The sequence below is a fragment of the Oncorhynchus gorbuscha genome, linkage group LG09 (genome assembly GCF_021184085.1).
Source record: "Oncorhynchus gorbuscha isolate QuinsamMale2020 ecotype Even-year linkage group LG09, OgorEven_v1.0, whole genome shotgun sequence".
In the NCBI taxonomy this organism is placed as follows: Eukaryota; Metazoa; Chordata; class Actinopteri; order Salmoniformes; family Salmonidae; genus Oncorhynchus; species Oncorhynchus gorbuscha.
Window position 1 is genome coordinate 95,775,697 of NC_060181.1, and position 20,355 is coordinate 95,796,051.

A 20,355-nucleotide genomic window follows, 5' to 3' on the forward strand; every position below is an offset into this window, starting at 1 on the left:
TTCTCAACTTGCCTACCTGGTTAAATAAAGGTGAAATAAATAAAAAATAGCGGTAAGTTCAGGGGGTGATAGCAGTAAGTTCAGGGGGTGATAGCGGTAAGTTCAGGGGGTGACAGCAGTAAGTTCAGGGGGTGATAGCGGTAAATTCAGGGGTGACAGCAGTAAGTTCAGGGGGTGATAGCGGTAAGTTCAGGGGGTGACAGCAGTAAGTTCAGGGGGTGACAGCAGTAAGTTCAGGGGGTGATAGCGGTAAGTTCAGGGGTGATAGCAGTAAGTTCAGGGGTGATAGCGGTAAGTTCAGGGGTGACAGCAGTAAGTTCAGGGGATAGCGGTGATAGCAGTAAGTTCAGAGGGTGATAGCAGTAAGTCAATAAATGTTATTCTTTCTTTTTCTCTATGCAATGTCCTACAAAATCTTCAAGGACTTTTTTTTCAGTTTCTTATTCACATCTTTTGAATAATTAAATTGTTAAAAGGAGAGGAAATAAACAAATGCGAGCATGAATATTCAAACATCAGGTTCATTCCATATCGTTCCAGCTTCAAAAGCCTTTCGAAAACATTTCAACAGCATGCACAATCTGCTGTGCAGCTGTCGCCGTTTACTAATGTATACCCAGCTATATTCATTTATTCGTAGATATTCTTCAGAACAGAATTTATTCGTATGTCTTAGGGATCGTTTGCCCGCATATTTTGCATAGCTCACGAATCCAAAAACATTTTCTCTACGTCTTGGTAAGTGCCCCCCCCCTGTCATGTAGTCTCAGAACAAATATCCAAGTGGCCGCATTTCATCAAGACGGTATTTGCTTTTTCAGCTTATCAAAGTATTTAAAAACCTAGAGATGTGGAAGTCCAACTGGATCCATGCTGAAACCATTCAAACAATGCTCGTTGTGACAGAAAATGTGCTTTGTGTGTGACGGCACACGTGGACAAATCAAATCGGTGCCAAAAAAGTTTAAAAGTCCCCCTTATGACCTAGTCTGAAGGAGAGGCAAAGTCACAGACAAGTGTGTCATGCTCTGAAAAAGACGAAGGTGAAAACTGTAACCTTTAAATTATTATGATAAATCTCATATATACTTCGAATGTAACTTTTATTTATTTGTTCTTGTCTAATTAGTGAGACTAATTGACTTGATTCGTAAGGGATGTGTTAACTCTGTGACTTGTCGGGCCTCGTCCACAACCGGACACCATAAACCAAAGCGGAGCTATTCAGCAATTCTTTCTTGAATCTTCGATAAAATGATACATTATTCATCGACGTTCCTGCCATTTGTAACTTTTTATAATCATGGCAAATAAATTCGGCATGATGTCACATCTGAACATTTATGACGAAAGGAATCTGGCTTGTGACTCCAAATGCCCAGTTTGCAGTGAATTCCATTTTATGTGGATTATATATTTTATTTTTAAATAATTCTATGAAACGAAATATCAAAAAAATATAATAAAAGAAATGAAACGTTAACGTGCTTAGAAGAGTTCGAGAAGTTGAATTTGATTTCTGAATTAGGCTACTGGGCTTATAGTAGGCCTATAATGACGTCGCTAACAATAGTGAGAAGTCAAAGTTGAGCAGTCTGGACTAAAATCTACACGTTGTGGATTTCTTTGTCCTTTAGTTGAATTGAAAGGGGGGGGGGGGCAGTAAGTCATTGTTCCAAATATATTTCCTACTTCTATTAAAGTGTATTTGTGTTTCTAATTCTAATTATTTTGTACGCAACATAATTTACTAAAGGCGCATTGTTTAAACATGGCCTTTAGGTTTGGATAAAATGTCGAAGTGTGCCTTGGTCCATATTTCAAATCGAAAATGTCTTAAACTATGTATAAACTGTAGTGGTGGTAGGACACTGTAAATAATTAGTCGTGTTTAAGGTGTTTATATTTTTTTGTAAAAATGAATGGTTTTAATGTATTTATTACTGGAATAAGTAAATTGTCTTTGTATCATTTCATTCTTAAAATCATATCACGTCTCGTTTTGACTATCAGCTACATCGCAAGTTATCCAAACGAAGCAAGGCTTTATTAATTTTATATAATTGTTAAATGAAAAACAAGAAACTGTTTTTTTTTTTTTTTTTTTTTACAAAACTGTGTATGTTGACCCACTATCAGGCTACGCACAGCTTAAAACCCAAGGCGTTTCTGCTTGTCTCAAAATGCCATAGACAATTTAGGATAGAACCAACTGTTCAGCTATTGCTTAGATCCCCCATTTGACGTTTACCCGTGTAAATCGTTCACTTAGACTACAATGGCTCTTATCGGGGGTAATTTGGCCTGTGCATGTTTCCTTACAATTTACGTGGAACGTTAAGCGTTGGTGTTTTGTTGCAAGAGGATGACGTCAATAACCAATAGACAACAAAATATGTCATTAAACTTGTTTTATTTTACATTTAAAATCACCAAAATAATCATCGTCATTGATTCATTTGAAATCCCATTGAAAATAAGTAAATAAATATCATTTAGCACTTTTTTTTTTTTTTATATATATATAAAACATAAAGAAGCGATCGTTCTTGGTGTCGTGCGGTGACTGGCATGCGTGGCAACACACAATGGAAATACAACCATACACAAGAAAACAGCCATCTCGGCTCGGCAGTGACGTCGAAGAGAGAACACTGAAGGGACATATTATACAAGAGGCAGGTGCAACATGGTACCAGCTCTACGTGGCTGAAAGCAGACATGCTAACAACGGGGTCAATCCAAACATGAACCAAAAGGGCTTGATATAAAATCTCTCGTACTATATAAACAGAATTCTGAATCTACATATTTACAATCTACATTACCATTGTGCTCTCATCCAGTTTGCTAAATCTAAATAGTGTCTTTTAGTTTATTCGGTCTCGGGATGGGCTAGTCTTAAAGTTCAATAATGATCAAGAACATTAAAAAAAGCCATCAGTAATTCCATGTGAATTGTGTATATTCCTGGCAGCCACAATGTAAGAAAGGTTTGCAACCAGTGAATTGATGGCCATTACTGAATATTAAAATGGGTCTTTAATTAAAGCACCTTTTATTAATTACGCTATATACTGTTACAAAATGCTATGTTAGTAGCGCTCTTCCAGTTTTTAGAAAGTAGGGAATTTCTGCTGGCTCAATCCAAAGCTAATTTCAGCAACAGATAAATAACATTAAAAAAGGTGTTTATATGGACTAAGATGCAGGGTGACGTCTACAGCCGAAAGTTATGTTCACTTTTCTCCTGCTCTCGTTCTATGATACGTGTTCCAAGTCATTTGGAGTCACTCGTCAGCCTGGACATGGTGACAGCGCTCATGCCGGACACATGTGGAGGTGGCACCTGGCACATGCTGCACGGACAGGGCATCCCTGCGCCCCAGTGATGGAAACTGCTGCCCAGGGGGCCCGGACCGGCCGAGGGCGCCTTCAGGAGTCCATGGTGGGGTCTGATCGAGGTAAGACCCGTTGCTGAGAGAGAGGCTGCGGTGGAGACCGCAGGGGAAGAAGTGGGTGGTGCACCGGGTGGGAGGCGTGGAAACAGTCGGATGGCCGGGCAGTGGCCCAGTGTGCGCCATGGTCCCACAGGCGGAGGGGTGGAAGCTGCTGTGGTGTCCGCTGCCATAGATCTCACTGACCAGTCTCTTCATCTCCTCAAGCGAGTTGCTCAGCATCAAGATGTAGTTTCTCGCCAGGAGGAGAGTGGCGATTTTGGAAAGCTTGCGCACCGAAGGCCCGTGCGCGTAAGGCATAACCTCCCGGAGACCGTCCATGGCGATGTTGAGGTCGTGCATCCTCTTCCGCTCCCGGCTGTTGATTTTCAGTCGCATCCCCTGCAGCTCGTTCTCCGATAGCAGTTTACGGTCCTTCTTTGACAGCATTTTCAGAGTGATATCATCATCATCGTCGGAGAGGCTCCGCATGTCCGCGGGTATCTCCGGTGGAGAGTCGCTCTGTGTGGACGAGACAGTACCGGAGAAGCCTACCATATGCTTCTTCATCGCATGCAGAAACATATCGTGCACTTCGGGGGAGGAAGGTCGGCTAGACACTCGGCTGGTATCGGAGTCCATGATGATGCTCAGGTTTATTCAGACAGCGCAATAGTCTACGGAAGGAAAGTAAACAAACCATTTAGCAATCAGATTTTTTCACAACCACGCTAGCATTACACGTTAAAACCGTGTGAATATTTCATAATAATATACTTTCAAACTAATTAAATGTTCAATGCTGGAGTAACGAGAAGGTTAACAAACACATCCACGAAAGTTCAGGAGAAGGCTCTCGAAAGTTATTTTACTCATGATGGTCATGAGTTCATTGTCAAATTAGGATTTGTATTTTTATGACAGAAATCACAGTTTGCTAAATGCCATAAACCTACTATCAATATGATCCCGGAGAGCAGACGTAAAACATACCGAGAGATGTAAGAGCGCAGCTCGGTGCAGGGAAAAGTGTCGCTGTTGAATCCACTTGTTACTCCCCAATCACAACTGACAGCCCATTTGGCATGCACGAGCACGATGACATGGTTTTATAGCGGACTTAAGTATGAGACGGGGGGCAAGTCACCAGGACAATGCCATTGCTTTTCCGACTGCCTGTCATCCACCAATGGGCTGCTTGCGAACCGGGAGAGGGAGGAGGCTTGGAGGAGTTAGGGGTTCCTCAAATCTGATGTCATTACAAAGAAATTGTAGCTTCGTTTAAAAGAATGAATTAGACACACTCTGCATATGGAGTCTTGCGAGGGAATGACATTGTTGAGGCATGTAGATGTTTTAGTGACGGACAAGAAAGAAGTATATAAAAAAATATTGGCCACCAGATCAGGAAATAATTGTAATTATATCAAATAAAAACGTAGTCTTTACGTCAATGAATGGAAAGTTTCATAGCCTATTTGTTTTTTTCCTTGCGGAAAAACTTTTAATTTTTTTTTTTAGAAAGATTCGACTTTTCGGTGGAAAAATAGAACGAGCTGTTTTATTTCTTAATATTTACACGTTCGCGATATCATCCTGTAGTATTTATATAAGATACCTGACTGAATGTTGATATAACTCCCCGATATCATCCTGTAGTATTTATATAAGATACCTGACTGAATGTTGATATAACTCCCCGATATCATCCTGTAGTATTTATATAAGATACCTGACTGAATGTTGATATAACTCCCCGATATCATCCTGTAGTATTTATATAAGATACCTGACTGAATGTTGATATAACTCCCCGATATCATCCTGTAGTATTTATATAAGATACCTGACTGAATGTTGATATAACTCCCCGATATCATCCTGTAGTATTTATATAAGATACCTGACTGAATGTTGATATAACTCCCCGATATCATCCTGTAGTATTTATATAAGATACCTGACTGAATGTTGATATAACTCCCCGATATCATCCTGTAGTATTTATATAAGATACCTGACTGAATGTTGATATAACTCCCCGATATCATCCTGTAGTATTTATATAAGATACCTGACTGAATGTTGATATAACTCCCCGTAATATTTTCACCAATCCAGATGTCCTAATCGATGTTATAGGAAAGAAACAAAACAAGAGGATGTTCAAAGACAATATTCGATAACTGTAAATTAATGAAACTTTTCATTATGAAAAGCCGACTGATGAAACATTTTTTTTACTTTTAATTAGCCAACATTTAAGATGATTTGTTTTGCTTGATCGTTTTCTAAACGATATGCTATAATTCCTCAGAAAATATAATAATAAACATTATCATAATTTGACAGGACACTTCCGATAATCTTTAGTTTTTTTTGCTGTGAAATTAAAGCAGTATTACAAACTCATTCAGGCTCTTTAATCAACGAATAATGATTAAGCTTTGTGGTGCAATATGCGAGTCTTCTGTCGTTAAACACACGCAACACACAACACACACACTCCGCCCGCGCCCATTTAAAGGCGCTGATTACGGTTTGAGTTAATGCGGGTGGTTATTGTTTTAACCCGACGACCCCTTGAGCAACCAACAGCTGACGGCGTGAGCCAAGACTCAAGCCGTTAAAGTGCACGTTAACGTTAATAAATGAAGCGTGCAAAATTTGATTTTAACGGTTACGATCAGTAACATTTCAATGGGTCCAATATGGACTCACATCAGTGCAGGCCTTTTTGTGTGTGTGGCCAGTCGATAGAAGAGAGAAAACAAGAGACTCTCTGGCGCTCTGACATAACTGAAGTTGACAAGGGCATTGTCCAAGAAATATGGAACAAGTCATAAATTAGAGGAAACATGAAACATGAAGTACATAGTATAATAATAATGATAATAATGATAATAATAATAGTGTCATTCATTATTTAGCTGTCCCTATTTATATAAATAAATCCTTAGTGACAAATGTTGTCAGTAAGATAATTGAGTTGTCCTTACATAATGTGGGCTAATCTACCGTGTTGACAATAATATAACCTAACAATGCTGTATAGTACAATAAGGTCACACGATAGTAAACTGACCGTATTATAATGTAAAATGTGTCAATAATGTAGCTACTGTGCAGTTATATGGAATTGCATGACGAAAGTATTATATTAAGCTGTGGTATTTTGTGACCCCACTTTAAATACGTGTAATGCACATTGTTGTGACCGATTATAATTCAACGAACCTTCTGCAACAATACTCACGCATTCTGTATAAAGTATGTTTTGCTCACGGTGCAGAGTAAGTGGCAGGGGCGTTGGACTAGTAACCGGAAGGTTGCGAGTTCAAACCCCGAGCTGACAAGGTACAAGGTGTCGTTCTGCCCCTGAACAGGCAGTTAATCCACTGTTCCCAGGCCGTCATTGGAAATAAGAATGTGTTCTTAATAACTGACTTGCCTGGTTAAATAAAGGTCAAATTAAAACAATTGAAAGTGATCACTGGATCAGTTGCTTTTCATAGGAATTTCCTTTGTCTTCGCAAAAACGTTTTAAAACACTTTTATACAGACCATATGTTCAGTTAACTGAGATATAGCCTAGTTTCTTTAACGTAGTTCGATGAAGAACACATCCTGACAGTACAAGGCAAACACATATAAGTGAACCATATTGTGGCTAGTAGGTTATATGAGTAGGACCAGGCCTTCATTCATCCAGTGAGCAGTGGGTCCCCAAGACAGGTCACCCGTGATGCAAGTGAGACCTTACAATAACTAGGTTTGTGTGCGCGCTCCAAGGATTTAGCGAACGGGGAATCAACAAGCATATAATACGGTACCTTGCAGAATATGCACCCTGCAGGCAACGCGCCTGCGCACGGTGTTCTCACGGCCTCGTGTAATAAATGGCAGCATCAGTCAATGCGACGGGAAGATCCGCAACAACAAATAAAAAAAGATATCACAGAATCAAGGTCGTCATTTGCATACTTTTGCTGTTTTTCTCTTTTCTTTTCATTAAACCAGGCTACTTATTGTGTTGTTTTGCTGTTTTTCTCCTCGCGTTTGTCCCGTCTGTTTGCTTATTTACTCACACTAAATAAGATTATGCTAATTAGAACGGATAAGTGGCGGGTTTGTGGAGAAGTGGCATTTTAAAAACAGGGGAGTGCAGTTACTGCGCGAATGGTACCTTCATTAGACATTCCCATAATCTCACTTGTTAGAGAAGCCAATGGTTGCCTAATACATGCAGAGACTGTCTGGTTTTGGAATCATAGGGACTACAAAGACAGATATGGGCTAATGTTTGTGGTTACCCCCCCCCCCCCATATCATTAGGTAATGTCAGCTGCGGGGCTGTCACAAGTCACAACCCACCATCAGAGATACTGATACTGTTTATGGAGTAATGATGTTGGGCAATAAAAAAAGATGGGGGAAGAGAAGGTCTAACTTTCAACAACTACTTTTACAAAACTACCACAAAGGACCTTCAGGTTTCAACATTAGACCTCGTTCTCTCTCATCGGAGCGGCAGGGTAGCCTAGTGGTTCGACTAAGGTTAGACTAGTAACCGGAAGGTTGCAAGTTCAAACCCCTGAGCTAACAAGGTGCAAATCTGCACTGTTCCTAGGCTGTCATTGAAGATAAGAATTTGTTCTTAACTGACTTGCCTAGTAAAATAAATAAATATTGAACATTATTTGGGGGGCATACTCATTGCAGCACAGTTACCACACAATGTTGTTACCATGTCATTTCAATGAAATTATGTTGAAACCAAGGTTAAAATAGACATTGAATTGACATCTGTGCCCAGTCAGGTCACCCGTGATGCAAGTGAGACCCTACAACCTGAATAGTTGTCGAATTTGGCAGCAGCTCATTGCAAAACTCCCACGATGCAGTTACAGCTCACAGCCAGAGAACAATTTTCACATTTTCATTTCACAGATTAGGTGTGTAAAATAGAAAGATGATAATAGTGTAGGGAGAATTAACTCGTCAACAGGTGGTTAGGCCCATGAGCCAAAGGCTCTTCAGAGTACAGAGATGACTCTTGTCTACTGCGGCTCTCTAAACCAAGTTGCTGATTGGAAAGCTTTTGACACCTTTAGGTAAATTGTCCTCCCTGTCTGCGCTGAGTGACTTTCCCTCGCGTGGCGAGCAAAGCTCTAATTCTCCGTAGTGGTTCTGTTGGCCCTCTGTCCTCAGTACATTACATTACAGTTTTGAGATAATGATGTTTCTGCCACTTCAGAGGACAATAGCGAGAGAGGACAGGAGAACGCAGCTGTTAGTTTGTCAACCACTTATGCTCTTCCACAAAATATTCACTTTAAAAAACTGTTGTTTTCTATGTATTTTGTATCGTTTTCTCCCTGTGCTGGCAGGTCGTCTGCAAGTGTGTGGCCTAACTTTACAATGCTAATGACAGCGACGGGAGGCTGCAGAGAAGACATGTGGCTTTACACGACGCTTCAGAATCTCTTATTTATTCATCTGCTAATCCTGCCTGGTGTTCCAAGGTAAACAAGCATGTCCCACGCCGGCCGAGGGGCTGTGGGGTCTGGGAAGCTTTGGGGGGACTGGGGGGGGGCTGTGTGGGTTGGTAGGAAACACAGGTGAGGATTAAAACCAAGGCGGAGGGATTGGCTAAGTAATATTAATTATGATTTTGTTAAACACTCTCTCTCTCTCTCTCTCTCTCTCTCTCTCTCTCTCTCTCTCTCTCTCTCTCTCTCTCTCTCTCTCTCTCTCTCTCTCTCTCTCTCTCTCTCTCTCTCTCTCTCTCTCTCTCTCTCTCTCTCTCTCTCTCTCTCTCTCTCTCTCTCTCTCCCTCTCTCCCTCCCTCCCTCCCTCCCTCTCTCTCTCTCTCTCTCTCTCTCTCTCTCTCTCTCTCTCTCTCTCTCTCTCTCTCTCTCTCTCTCTCTCTCTCTCTCTCTCTCTCTCTCTCTCTCTCTCTCTCTCTCTCTCTCTCTCTCTCTCTCTCTCTCTCTCTCTCTCTCTCTCTCTCTCTCTCTCTCTCTCTCTCTCTCTCTCTCTCTCTCTCTCTCTCTCTCTCTCTCTCTCTCTCTCTCCCTCTCTCTCTGTCCGTCTGGGTGGTGGTTGGCCTGTGCTGTGGTGAATACCAATAGTGAAGGGCAGCATATGTGAGCCATACTTAATCCTGCTAATCTGCCTTCAAAAGAAAAAGAAAGAGAACAAAAAAAAACTGAGAGAAAAGAGAAGAGGTTGAAAAAAAGCGAGAGAACTTTCTCTTTCTGTCTGGGGTTCTGACCAGTGGTGTCCAAACGAACAGAAGAACCGGAATAATGCTGCTTCCAAGATCTTGGAAAGAAATGAAAAGGAAAATTATTCTAAATCCATGGAAGAAATAATAAATGTGTCTGTGATAGGGCCATCGTAATTCCAGGGCCATCGTAATTCCAGGGCCATCGTAATTCCAGGGCCATCGTAATTCCAGGGCCATCGTAATTCCAGGGCCATCGTGTTCTAGGGCCATCGTAATTCCAGGGCCATCGTGTTCTAGGGCCATCGTAATTCCAGGGCCATCGTGTTCTAGGGCCATCGTAATTCCAGGGCCATCGTGTTCTAGGGCCATCGTAATTCCAGGGCCATCGTGTTCTAGGGCCATGGTAATTCCAGGGCCATCATGTTCTAGGGCCATCGTAATTCCAGGGCCATCGTGTTCTAGGGCCATGATAATTCCAGGGCCATCGTGTTCTAGGGCCATCGTAATTCCAGGGCCATCGTGTTCTAGGGCCATGGTAATTCCAGGGCCATCGTATTCTAGGGCCATCGTAATTCCAGGGCCATCGTGTTCTAGGAAGCTACACATATCACTTCTCTCCCCAATTCTATTCTTTATACCCAGATTAACCATGACAGGGTTGGACACAAATCTTTCTCTCCTTTCTGTCAGTGGCTGTACGGGCCTGGGTAGTGGGAGTGGGGTGTAGGGGTGTAGGGGCTGGGTAGTGGGAGTGGGGTGTAGGGGCTGGGTAGTGGGAGTGGGGTGTAGGGGTTGGGTAGTGGGAGTGGGGTGTAGGGGTGGGTAGTGGGAGTGGGGTGTAGGGGCTGGGTGTTGGGGTGTAGGGGCTGGGTAGTGAGAGTGGGGTGTAGGGGCTGGTTGTTGGGGTGTAGGGCCTGGGTAGTGGGAGTGGGGTGTAGGGGCTGGGTGTTGGGGTGTAGGGGCTGGGTGTTGGGAGTGGGGTGTAGGGGCTGGGTAGTGGGAGTGGGGTGTTGGGGCTGGGTAGTGGGAGTGGGGTGTAGGGGCTGGGTAGTGGGAGTGGGGTATAGGGGTGTAGGGGCTGGGTAGTGGGAGTGGGGTGTAGGGGCTGGGTAGTGGGAGTGGGGTGTAGGGGCTGGGTAGTGGGAGTGGGGTGTAGGGGCTGGGTGTTGGGGTGTAGGGGCTGGGTAGTGAGAGTGGGGTGTAGGGGCTGGGTGTTGGGGTGTAGGGCCTGGGTAGTGGGAGTGGGGTGTAGGGGCTGGGTAGTGGGAGTGGGGTGTAGGGGCTGGGTAGTGGGAGTGGGGTGTAGGGGCTGGGTAGTGGGAGTGGGGTGTAGGGATGTAGGGGCTGGGTAGTGGGAGTGGGGTGTAGGGGCTGGGTAGTGGGAGTGGGGTGTAGGGGCTGGGTAGTGGGAGTGGGGTGTAGGGGCTGGGTAGTGGGAGTGGGGTGTAGGGGCTGGGTGTTGGGGTGTAGGGGCTGGGTAGTGAGAGTGGGGTGTAGGGTCTGGGTGTTGGGGTGTAGGGCCTGGGTAGTGGGAGTGTGGTGTAGGGGCTGGGTGTTGGGGTGTAGGGGCTGGGTAGTGGGAGTGGGGTGTAGGGGCTGGGTAGTGGGAGTGGGCTGTAGGGGCTGGGTAGTGGGAGTGGGGTGTAGGGGCTGGGTAGTGGGAGTGGGGTGTAGGGGTGTAGGGGCTGGGTAGTGGGAGTGGGGTGTAGGGGCTGGGTGTTGGGGTGTAGGGGCTGGGTAGTGGGAGTGGGGTGTAGGGGTGTAGGGGCTGGGTAGTGGGAGTGGGGTGTAGGGGCTGGGTGTTGGGGTGTAGGGGCTGGATAGTGGGAGTGGGGTGTAGGGGTGTAGGGGCTGGGTAGTGGGAGTGGGGTGTAGGGGCTGGGTAGTGGGAGTGGGGTGTAGGGGTGTAGGGGCTGGGTAGTGGGAGTGGGGTGTAGGGGCTGGGTAGTGGGAATGTGGTGTAGGGGCTGGGTGTTGGGGTGTAGGGGCTGGGTAGTGGGAGTGGGGTGTAGGGGCTGGGTAGTGGGAGTGGGGTGTAGGGGCTGGGTGTTGGGGTGTAGGGGCTGGGTAGTGGGAGTGGGGTGTAGGAGTGTAGGGGCTGGGTAGTGAGAGTGGGGTGTTGGGGTGTAGGGGCTGGGTAGTGAGAGTGGGGTGTTGGGGTGTAGGGGCTGGGTAGTGAGAGTGGGGTGTTGGGGTGTAGGGGCTGGGTAGTGAGAGTGGGGTGTTGGGGTGTAGGGGCTGGGTAGTGAGAGTGGGGTGTAGGGGTGTCGGGGCCGGGTAGTGAGAGTGGGGTGTTGGGGTGTAGGGGCTGGGGAGTGGGAGTGGGGTGTTAGGGCTGGGTAGTGAGAGTGGGGTGTACGGACTGGGTAGTGGGAGTGGGGTGTAGGGGCTGGGTGTTGGGGTGTAGGGGCTGGGTAGTGGGAGTGGGGTGTAGGAGTGTAGGGGCTGGGTAGTGAGAGTGGGGTGTTGGGGTGTAGGGGCTGGGTAGTGAGAGTGGGGTGTTGGGGTGTAGGGGCTGGGTAGTGAGAGTGGGGTGTTGGGGTGTAGGGGCTGGGTAGTGAGAGTGGGGTGTTGGGGTGTAGGGGCTGGGTAGTGAGAGTGGGGTGTAGGGGTGTCGGGGCCGGGTAGTGAGAGTGGGGTGTTGGGGTGTAGGGGCTGGGGAGTGGGAGTGGGGTGTCGGGGCCGGGTAGTGAGAGTGGGGTGTTGGGGTGTAGGGGCTGGGTGTTGGGAGTGGGGTGTAGGGGCTGGGTAGTGGGAGTGGGGTGTTGGGGCTGGGTAGTGGGAGTGGGGTGTAGGGGCTGGGTGGTGGGAGTGGGGTATAGGGGTGTAGGGGCTGGGTAGTGGGAGTGGGGTGTAGGGGCTGGGTAGTGGGAGTGGGGTGTAGGGGCTGGGTAGTGGGAGTGGGGTGTAGGGGCTGGGTGTTGGGGTGTAGGGGCTGGGTAGTGAGAGTGGGGTGTAGGGGCTGGGTGTTGGGGTGTAGGGCCTGGGTAGTGGGAGTGGGGTGTAGGGGCTGGGTAGTGGGAGTGGGGTGTAGGGGCTGGGTAGAGGGAGTGGGGTGTAGGGGCTGGGTAGTGGGAGTGGGGTGTAGGGATGTAGGGGCTGGGTAGTGGGAGTGGGGTGTAGGGGCTGGGTAGTGGGAGTGGGGTGTAGGGGCTGGGTAGTGGGAGTGGGGTGTAGGGGCTGGGTAGTGGGAGTGGGGTGTAGGGGCTGGGTGTTGGGGTGTAGGGGCTGGGTAGTGAGAGTGGGGTGTAGGGTCTGGGTGTTGGGGTGTAGGGCCTGGGTAGTTGGAGTGGGGTGTAGGGGCTGGGTGTTGGGGTGTAGGGGCTGGGTAGTGGGAGTGGGGTGTAGGGGCTGGGTAGTGGGAGTGGGCTGTAGGGGCTGGGTAGTGGGAGTGGGGTGTAGGGGCTGGGTAGTGGGAGTGGGGTGTAGGGGTGTAGGGGCTGGGTAGTGGGAGTGGGGTGTAGGGGCTGGGTGTTGGGGTGTAGGGGCTGGGTAGTGGGAGTGGGGTGTAGGGGTGTAGGGGCTGGGTAGTGGGAGTGGGGTGTAGGGGCTGGGTGTTGGGGTGTAGGGGCTGGATAGTGGGAGTGGGGTGTAGGGGTGTAGGGGCTGGGTAGTGGGAGTGGGGTGTAGGGGCTGGGTAGTGGGAGTGGGGTGTAGGGGTGTAGGGGCTGGGTAGTGGGAGTGGGGTGTAGGGACTGGGTAGTGGGAATGTGGTGTAGGGGCTGGGTGTTGGGGTGTAGGGGCTGGGTAGTGGGAGTGGGGTGTAGGGGCTGGGTAGTGGGAGTGGGGTGTAGGGGCTGGGTAGTGGGAGTGGGGTGTAGGGGCTGGGTGTTGGGGTGTAGGGGCTGGGTAGTGGGAGTGGGGTGTAGGAGTGTAGGGGCTGGGTAGTGAGAGTGGGGTGTTGGGGTGTAGGGGCTGGGTAGTGAGAGTGGGGTGTTGGGGTGTAGGGGCTGGGTAGTGAGAGTGGGGTGTTGGGGTGTAGGGGCTGGGTAGTGAGAGTGGGGTGTTGGGGTGTAGGGGCTGGGTAGTGAGAGTGGGGTGTAGGGGTGTCGGGGCCGGGTAGTGAGAGTGGGGTGTTGGGGTGTAGGGGCTGGGGAGTGGGAGTGGGGTGTTAGGGCTGGGTAGTGAGAGTGGGGGTGTACGGACTGGGTAGTGGGAGTGGGGTGTAGGGGCTGGGTGTTGGGGTGTAGGGGCTGGGTAGTGGGAGTGGGGTGTAGGAGTGTAGGGGCTGGGTAGTGAGAGTGGGGTGTTGGGGTGTAGGGGCTGGGTAGTGAGAGTGGGGTGTTGGGGTGTAGGGGCTGGGTAGTGAGAGTGGGGTGTTGGGGTGTAGGGGCTGGGTAGTGAGAGTGGGGTGTTGGGGTGTAGGGGCTGCGTAGTGAGAGTGGGGTGTAGGGGTGTCGGGGCCGGGTAGTGAGAGTGGGGTGTTGGGGTGTAGGGGCTGGGGAGTGGGAGTGGGGTGTCGGGGCCGGGTAGTGAGAGTGGGGTGTTGGGGTGTAGGGGCTGGGGAGTGGGAGTGGGGTGTTAGGGCTGGGTAGTGAGAGTGGGGTGTACGGACTGGGTAGTGGGAGTGGGGTGTAGGGGGCTGGGTGTTGGGGTGTAGGGGCTGGGTAGTGGGAGTGGGGTGTAGGAGTGTAGGGGCTGGGTAGTGAGAGTGGGGTGTTGGGGTGTAGGGGCTGGGTAGTGAGAGTGGGGTGTTGGGGTGTAGGGGCTGGGTAGTGAGAGTGGGGTGTTGGGGTGTAGGGGCTGGGTAGTGAGAGTGGGGTGTTGGGGTGTAGGGGCTGCGTAGTGAGAGTGGGGTGTAGGGGTGTCGGGGCTGGGTAGTGAGAGTGGGGTGTTGGGGTGTAGGGGCTGGGGAGTGGGAGTGGGGTGTCGGGGCCGGGTAGTGAGAGTGGGGTGTTGGGGTGTAGGGGCTGGGGAGTGGGAGTGGGGTGTTAGGGCTGGGGACTGAGAGGGTGATTTTGGGGTGTTGGAGTATACGGGCTGGGGACTGAGAGTGGGGTGTACGGACTGGGCTGGGGGGGGGGGGGGGGGGCTTTATCCCTACAGCTATTAGGAGGTAATTAAGTCCTAACACCACAGAGCCTCCCATGGCTACTATAACACAACTGCAAATGGAAAGCTTACAATCTCCTTTAGACGGCAGGACAAATTGAATGGAACTCATTGGGCTTTAGCCATTATTACAGCGGACCAGTCTGGCTGGGGAAAGAGAAAGGGGATTTGTTGGAGGTTGTGAGGGGTTGTGGTTGATTCGCTGCGAGGTGTGTGTGTGTGTGTGTGTGTGTGTGTGTGTGTGTGTGTGTGTGTGTGTGTGTGTGTGTGTGTGTGTGTGTGTGTGTGTGTGTGTGTGTGTGTGTGTGTGTGTGTGTGTGAGGGGGGTAAAGAAAGGGGGTCTGGGAAGGGGATTGAGGTGTTTGAGGGGCGCAGAGGGATTTGTTTTAGACGTGACAACTCCTCTTTAACAGCAGCCTGAGATTTGCTTTCGCCAAATGTTACAAATGTTTCGACAACCTGTTCTGTGATCCTCTGGGGTCAGGCAGGGGGGTGGGGGGTTCAGGCAGGGGGCGTGGGGGGGGGTGGCATGGGGTACAAGGGCTTTACACTCACAGATTTAAACAACAGCATGGGGATAAATATATTCACGTCTGCATTCACACGCTATAGGAGCTCCAGATGCTTGTTCCAGCCGAAAAAAGAACATATATTTCTGTACTGAGACCTGCTGCTATCTATACATACTGTACTGAGACCTGCTGCTATCTATACATACTGTACTGAGACCTGCTGCTATCTATACATACTGTACTGAGACCTGCTGCTATCTATACATACTGTACTGAGACCTGCTGCTATCTATACATACTGTACTGAGACCTGCTGCTATCTATACATACTGTACTGAGACCTGCTGCTATCTATACATACTGTACTGAGACCTGCTGCTATCTATACATACTGTACTGAGACCTGCAGCTATCTATACATACTGTACTGAGGCCAGACCTGCTATCTATACATACTGTACTGAGACCTGCTGCTATCTATACATACTGTACTGAGACCTGCTGCTATCTATCTATACTGTACTGAGACCTGCTGCTACCTATCTATACTGTACTGAGACCTGCTGCTATCTATCTATACTGTACTGAGACCTGCTGCTATCTATACATACTGTACTGAGACCTGCTGCTATCTATACATACTGTACTGAGACCTGCTGCTATCTAAACATACTGTACTGAGACCAGACCTGCTACCTATCTATACTGTACTGAGACCTGCAGCCATCTATACATACTGTACTGAGGCCAGACCTGCTATCTATACATACTGTACTGAGACCTGCTGCTATCTATCTATACTGTACTGAGACCTGCTACTATCTATACATACTGTACTGAGACCTGCTGCTATCTATCCATACTGTACTGAGGCCAGACCTGCTATCTATCTATACTGTACTGAGACCTGCTGCTACCTATCTATACTGTACTGAGACCTGCTGCTATCTATACATACTGTACTGAGACGTGCTGCTATCTATACATACTGTACTGAGACCTGCTACTATCTAAACATACTGTACTGAGACCAGACCTGCTATCTATACATACTGTACTGAGACCTGCTGCTATCTATACATACTGTACTGAGACCTGAAGCTATCTATACATACTGTACTGAGACCTGCTGCTATCTATCTATACTGTACTGAGGCCAGACCTGCTATCTATACATACTGTACTGAGACCTGAAGCTATCTATACATACTGTACTGAGGCCAGACCTGCTATCTATACATACTGTACTGAGACCTGCTGCTATCTATCCATACTGTACTGAGGCCAGACCTGCTATCTATCTATACTGTACTGAGACCTGCTGCTACCTATCTATACTGTACTGAGACCTGCTGCTATCTATCTATACTGTACTGAGACCTGCTGCTATCTATCTATACTGTACTGAGACCTGCTGCTATCTATCTATACTGTACTGAGACCAGACCTGCTATCTATCTATACCGTACTGAGACCTGCTACTATCTATCTATACTGTACTGAGACCTGCTGCTATCTATCTATACTGTACTGAGACCTGCTGCTATCTATCCATACTGTACTGAGGCCAGACCTGCTATCTATCTATACTGTACTGAGACCTGCTGCTACCTATCTATACTGTACTGAGACCTGCTGCTATCTATCTATACTGTACTGAGACCTGCTGCTATCTATCTATACTGTACTGAGACCTGCTGCTATCTATCTATACTGTACTGAGACCTGCTGCTATCTATCTATACTGTACTGAGACCTGCTGCTATCTATACATACTGTACTGAGACCTGCTGCTATCTATACATACTGTACTGAGGCCAGACCTGCTATCTATACATACTGTACTGAGACCTGCTGCTATCTATACATACTGTACTGAGACCTGCTGCTATCTATCTATACTGTACTGAGACCTGCTACTATCTATCTATACTGTACTGAGACCTGCTGCTATCTATCTATACTGTACTGAGACCTGCTGCTATCTATACATACTGTACTGAGACCAGGCCTTATTCTGGGTCATACATGTGTGACCAACATCTAGTGTGAACAAAGATGCAGTACATTTGTTAGACGAGGGATGTCCGTTATTTTGGAGTCAGAGCAGGAGTGATCATTATATAGGAGATTTGAAGGGAGATTTCGGTATATAAAAGAGATATCCCATTCAAGTACTCATCGAGATGACGTGAAATAGATTAAACCTTAGCTGAACCCACTTTGTTTCAAGAGCAGCTAAAAGCAAACTATCTGCTTAGGTGTACTTAACTAAGTTAGCTACATAGGCAGGTTAGTGTAATTTCAGCCTAGGTACTCATTGTTAAATATGTTCTAAATTCTAAATACATTCTAAGTTCTAAGTTCTAAATTCTAAATACATTCTAAATTCTAAGTTCTAAATTCTAAGTTCTAAATTCCAATTTGCAAACAAATTCATTATTTAACAGTCCCATCTCTCTCGATGATTTAAACAGTTGTCTCCATTGTGCGTTCTAAGCAAGATCTTTGAAATTGTGTGCACACTTGAAACATCTATATAGAATAGAATAGGACATAACTTTATTTTACATTTTTCTTTGGATTCACCTTACGAGAATGACAAATAAACACATACACGTGGTACACTGTTACTGTAAACACATAGAGAACAGTCATCCTGGTACACTGTTACTGTAAACACATAGAGAACAGTCATCCTGGTACACTGTTACTGTAAACACATAGAGAACAGTCATCCTGGTACACTGTTACTGTAAACACATAGAGAACAGTCATCCTGGTACACTGTTACTGTAAACACATAGAGAACAGTCATCCTGGTACACTGTTACTGTAAACACATAGAGAACAGTCATCCTGGTACACTGTTACTGTAAACACATAGAGAACAGTCATCCTGGTACACTGTTACTGTAAACACATAGAGAACAGTCAGCCTGGTACACTGTTACTGTAAACACATAGAGAACAGTCATCCTGGTACACTGTTACTGTAAACACATAGAGAACAGTCAGCCTGGTACACTGTTACTGTAAACACATAGAGAACAGTCATCCTGGTACACTGTTACTGTAAACACATAGAGAACAGTCATCCTGGTACACTGTTACTGTAAACACATAGAGAACAGTCATCCTGATACACTGTTACTGTAAACACATAGAGAACAGTCATCCTTGTACACTGTTACTGTAAACACATAGAGAACAGTCATCCTGGTACACTGTTACTGTAAACACATAGAGAACAGTCATCCTGGTACACTGTTACTGTAAACACATAGAGAACAGTCATCCTGGTACACTGTTACTGTAAACACATAGAGAACAGTCATCCTGGTACACTGTTACTGTAAACACATAGAGAACAGTCATCCTGGTACACTGTTACTGTAAACACATAGAGAACAGTCATCCTGGTACACTGTTACTGTAAACACATAGAGAACAGTCAGCCTGGTACACTGTTACTGTAAACACATAGAGAACAGTCAGCCTGATACACTGTTACTGTAAACACATAGAGAACATTCAGCCTGGTACACTGTTACTGTAAACACATAGAGAACAGTTAGTCTGTGTACCCACAGAGCCATACTGTCATGCACATATTATTATTATTAGCAATGTGTTGAATGACAGCGATACTGACTGATGACTGTGTTGAATGACAGTGATACTGACTGCTGACTGTGTTAGCATCATATAGAGAGAACCCAGTCTGTCCTGTTCTGTGGTTATTAGCATCATATGGAGAGAACCAAGCCTGTCCCATTCTGTGGTTATTAGCATCATATGGAGAGAACCAAGCCTGTCCCTGTTCTGTGGTTATTAGCAGTATAATATAGAGAGAACCCAGCCTGTCCTGTTCTGTGGTTATTAGCGTCATAATATAGAGAACCCAGCCTGTCCTGTTCTGTGGTTATTAGCATCATATAGAGAGAACCCAGCCTGTCCCGTTCTGTGGTTATTAGCATCATACAGAGAGAACGCAGCCTGTCCCATTCTGTGGTTATTAGCATCATATGGAGAGAACCAAGCCTGTCCCATTCTGTGGTTATTAGCATCACATAGAGAGAACCAAGCCTGTCCCATTCTGTGGTTATTAGCATCATATGGAGAGAACCAAGCCTGTCCCTGTTCTGTGGTTATTAGCATCATAATATAGAGAACCCAGCCTGTCCCTGTTCTGTGGTTACTAGCATCATATGGAGAGAACCAAGCCTGTCCAGTTCTGTGGTTATTAGCATCATATAGAGAGAACCAAGCCTGTCCCCATTCTGTGGTTATTAGCATCATATAGAGAGAACCAAGCCTGTCCCCATTCTGTGGTTATTAGCATCACATGGAGAGAACCAAGCCTGTCCACATTCTGTGGTTATTAGCATCATATAGAGAGAACCAAGCCTGTCCCCATTCTGTGGTTATTAGCATCACATAGAGAGAACCAAGCCTGTCCCATTCTGTGGTTATTAGCATCATATAGAGAGAACCAATTCTGTCCACATTCTGTGGTTATTAGCATCATATAGAGAGAACCAAGCCTGTCCCGTTCTGTGGTTATTAGCAGTATAATATAGAGAGAACCCAGCCTGTCCTGTTCTGTGGTTATTAGCGTCATAATATAGAGAACCCAGCCTGTCCCATTCTGTGGTTATTAGCATCATATGGAGAGAACCAAGCCTGTCCCTGTTCTGTGGTTATTAGCAGTATAATATAGAGAGAACCCAGCCTGTCCTGTTCTGTGGTTATTAGCGTCATAATATAGAGAGAACCCAGCCTGTCCTGTTCTGTGGTTATTAGCATCATATAGAGAGAACCCAGCCTGTCCCGTTCTGTGGTTATTAGCATCATATAGAGAGAACGCAGCCTGTCCCATTCTGTGGTTATTAGCATCATATGGAGAGAACCAAGCCTGTCCCATTCTGTGGTTATTAGCATCACATAGAGAGAACCAAGCCTGTCCCTGTTCTGTGGTTATTAGCATCATAATATAGAGAACCCAGCCTGTCCCTGTTCTGTGGTTATTAGCATCATAATATAGAGAACCCAGCCTGTCCCTGTTCTGTGGTTACGGTTCCGCCCAGGGAGCTTTTGATCTTCTAAAAGAACGTTTTAC

General features: G+C 46.7%; 1 pseudogene; it reads right to left on the reverse strand.

Moving 5' to 3' along the window:
- Positions 1–2,476: 2,476 nt before the first annotated feature.
- On the reverse strand, positions 2,477–4,542 carry LOC124043032 (annotated as a pseudogene).
- Between the last annotated feature and the right edge of the window lie 15,813 nt (positions 4,543–20,355).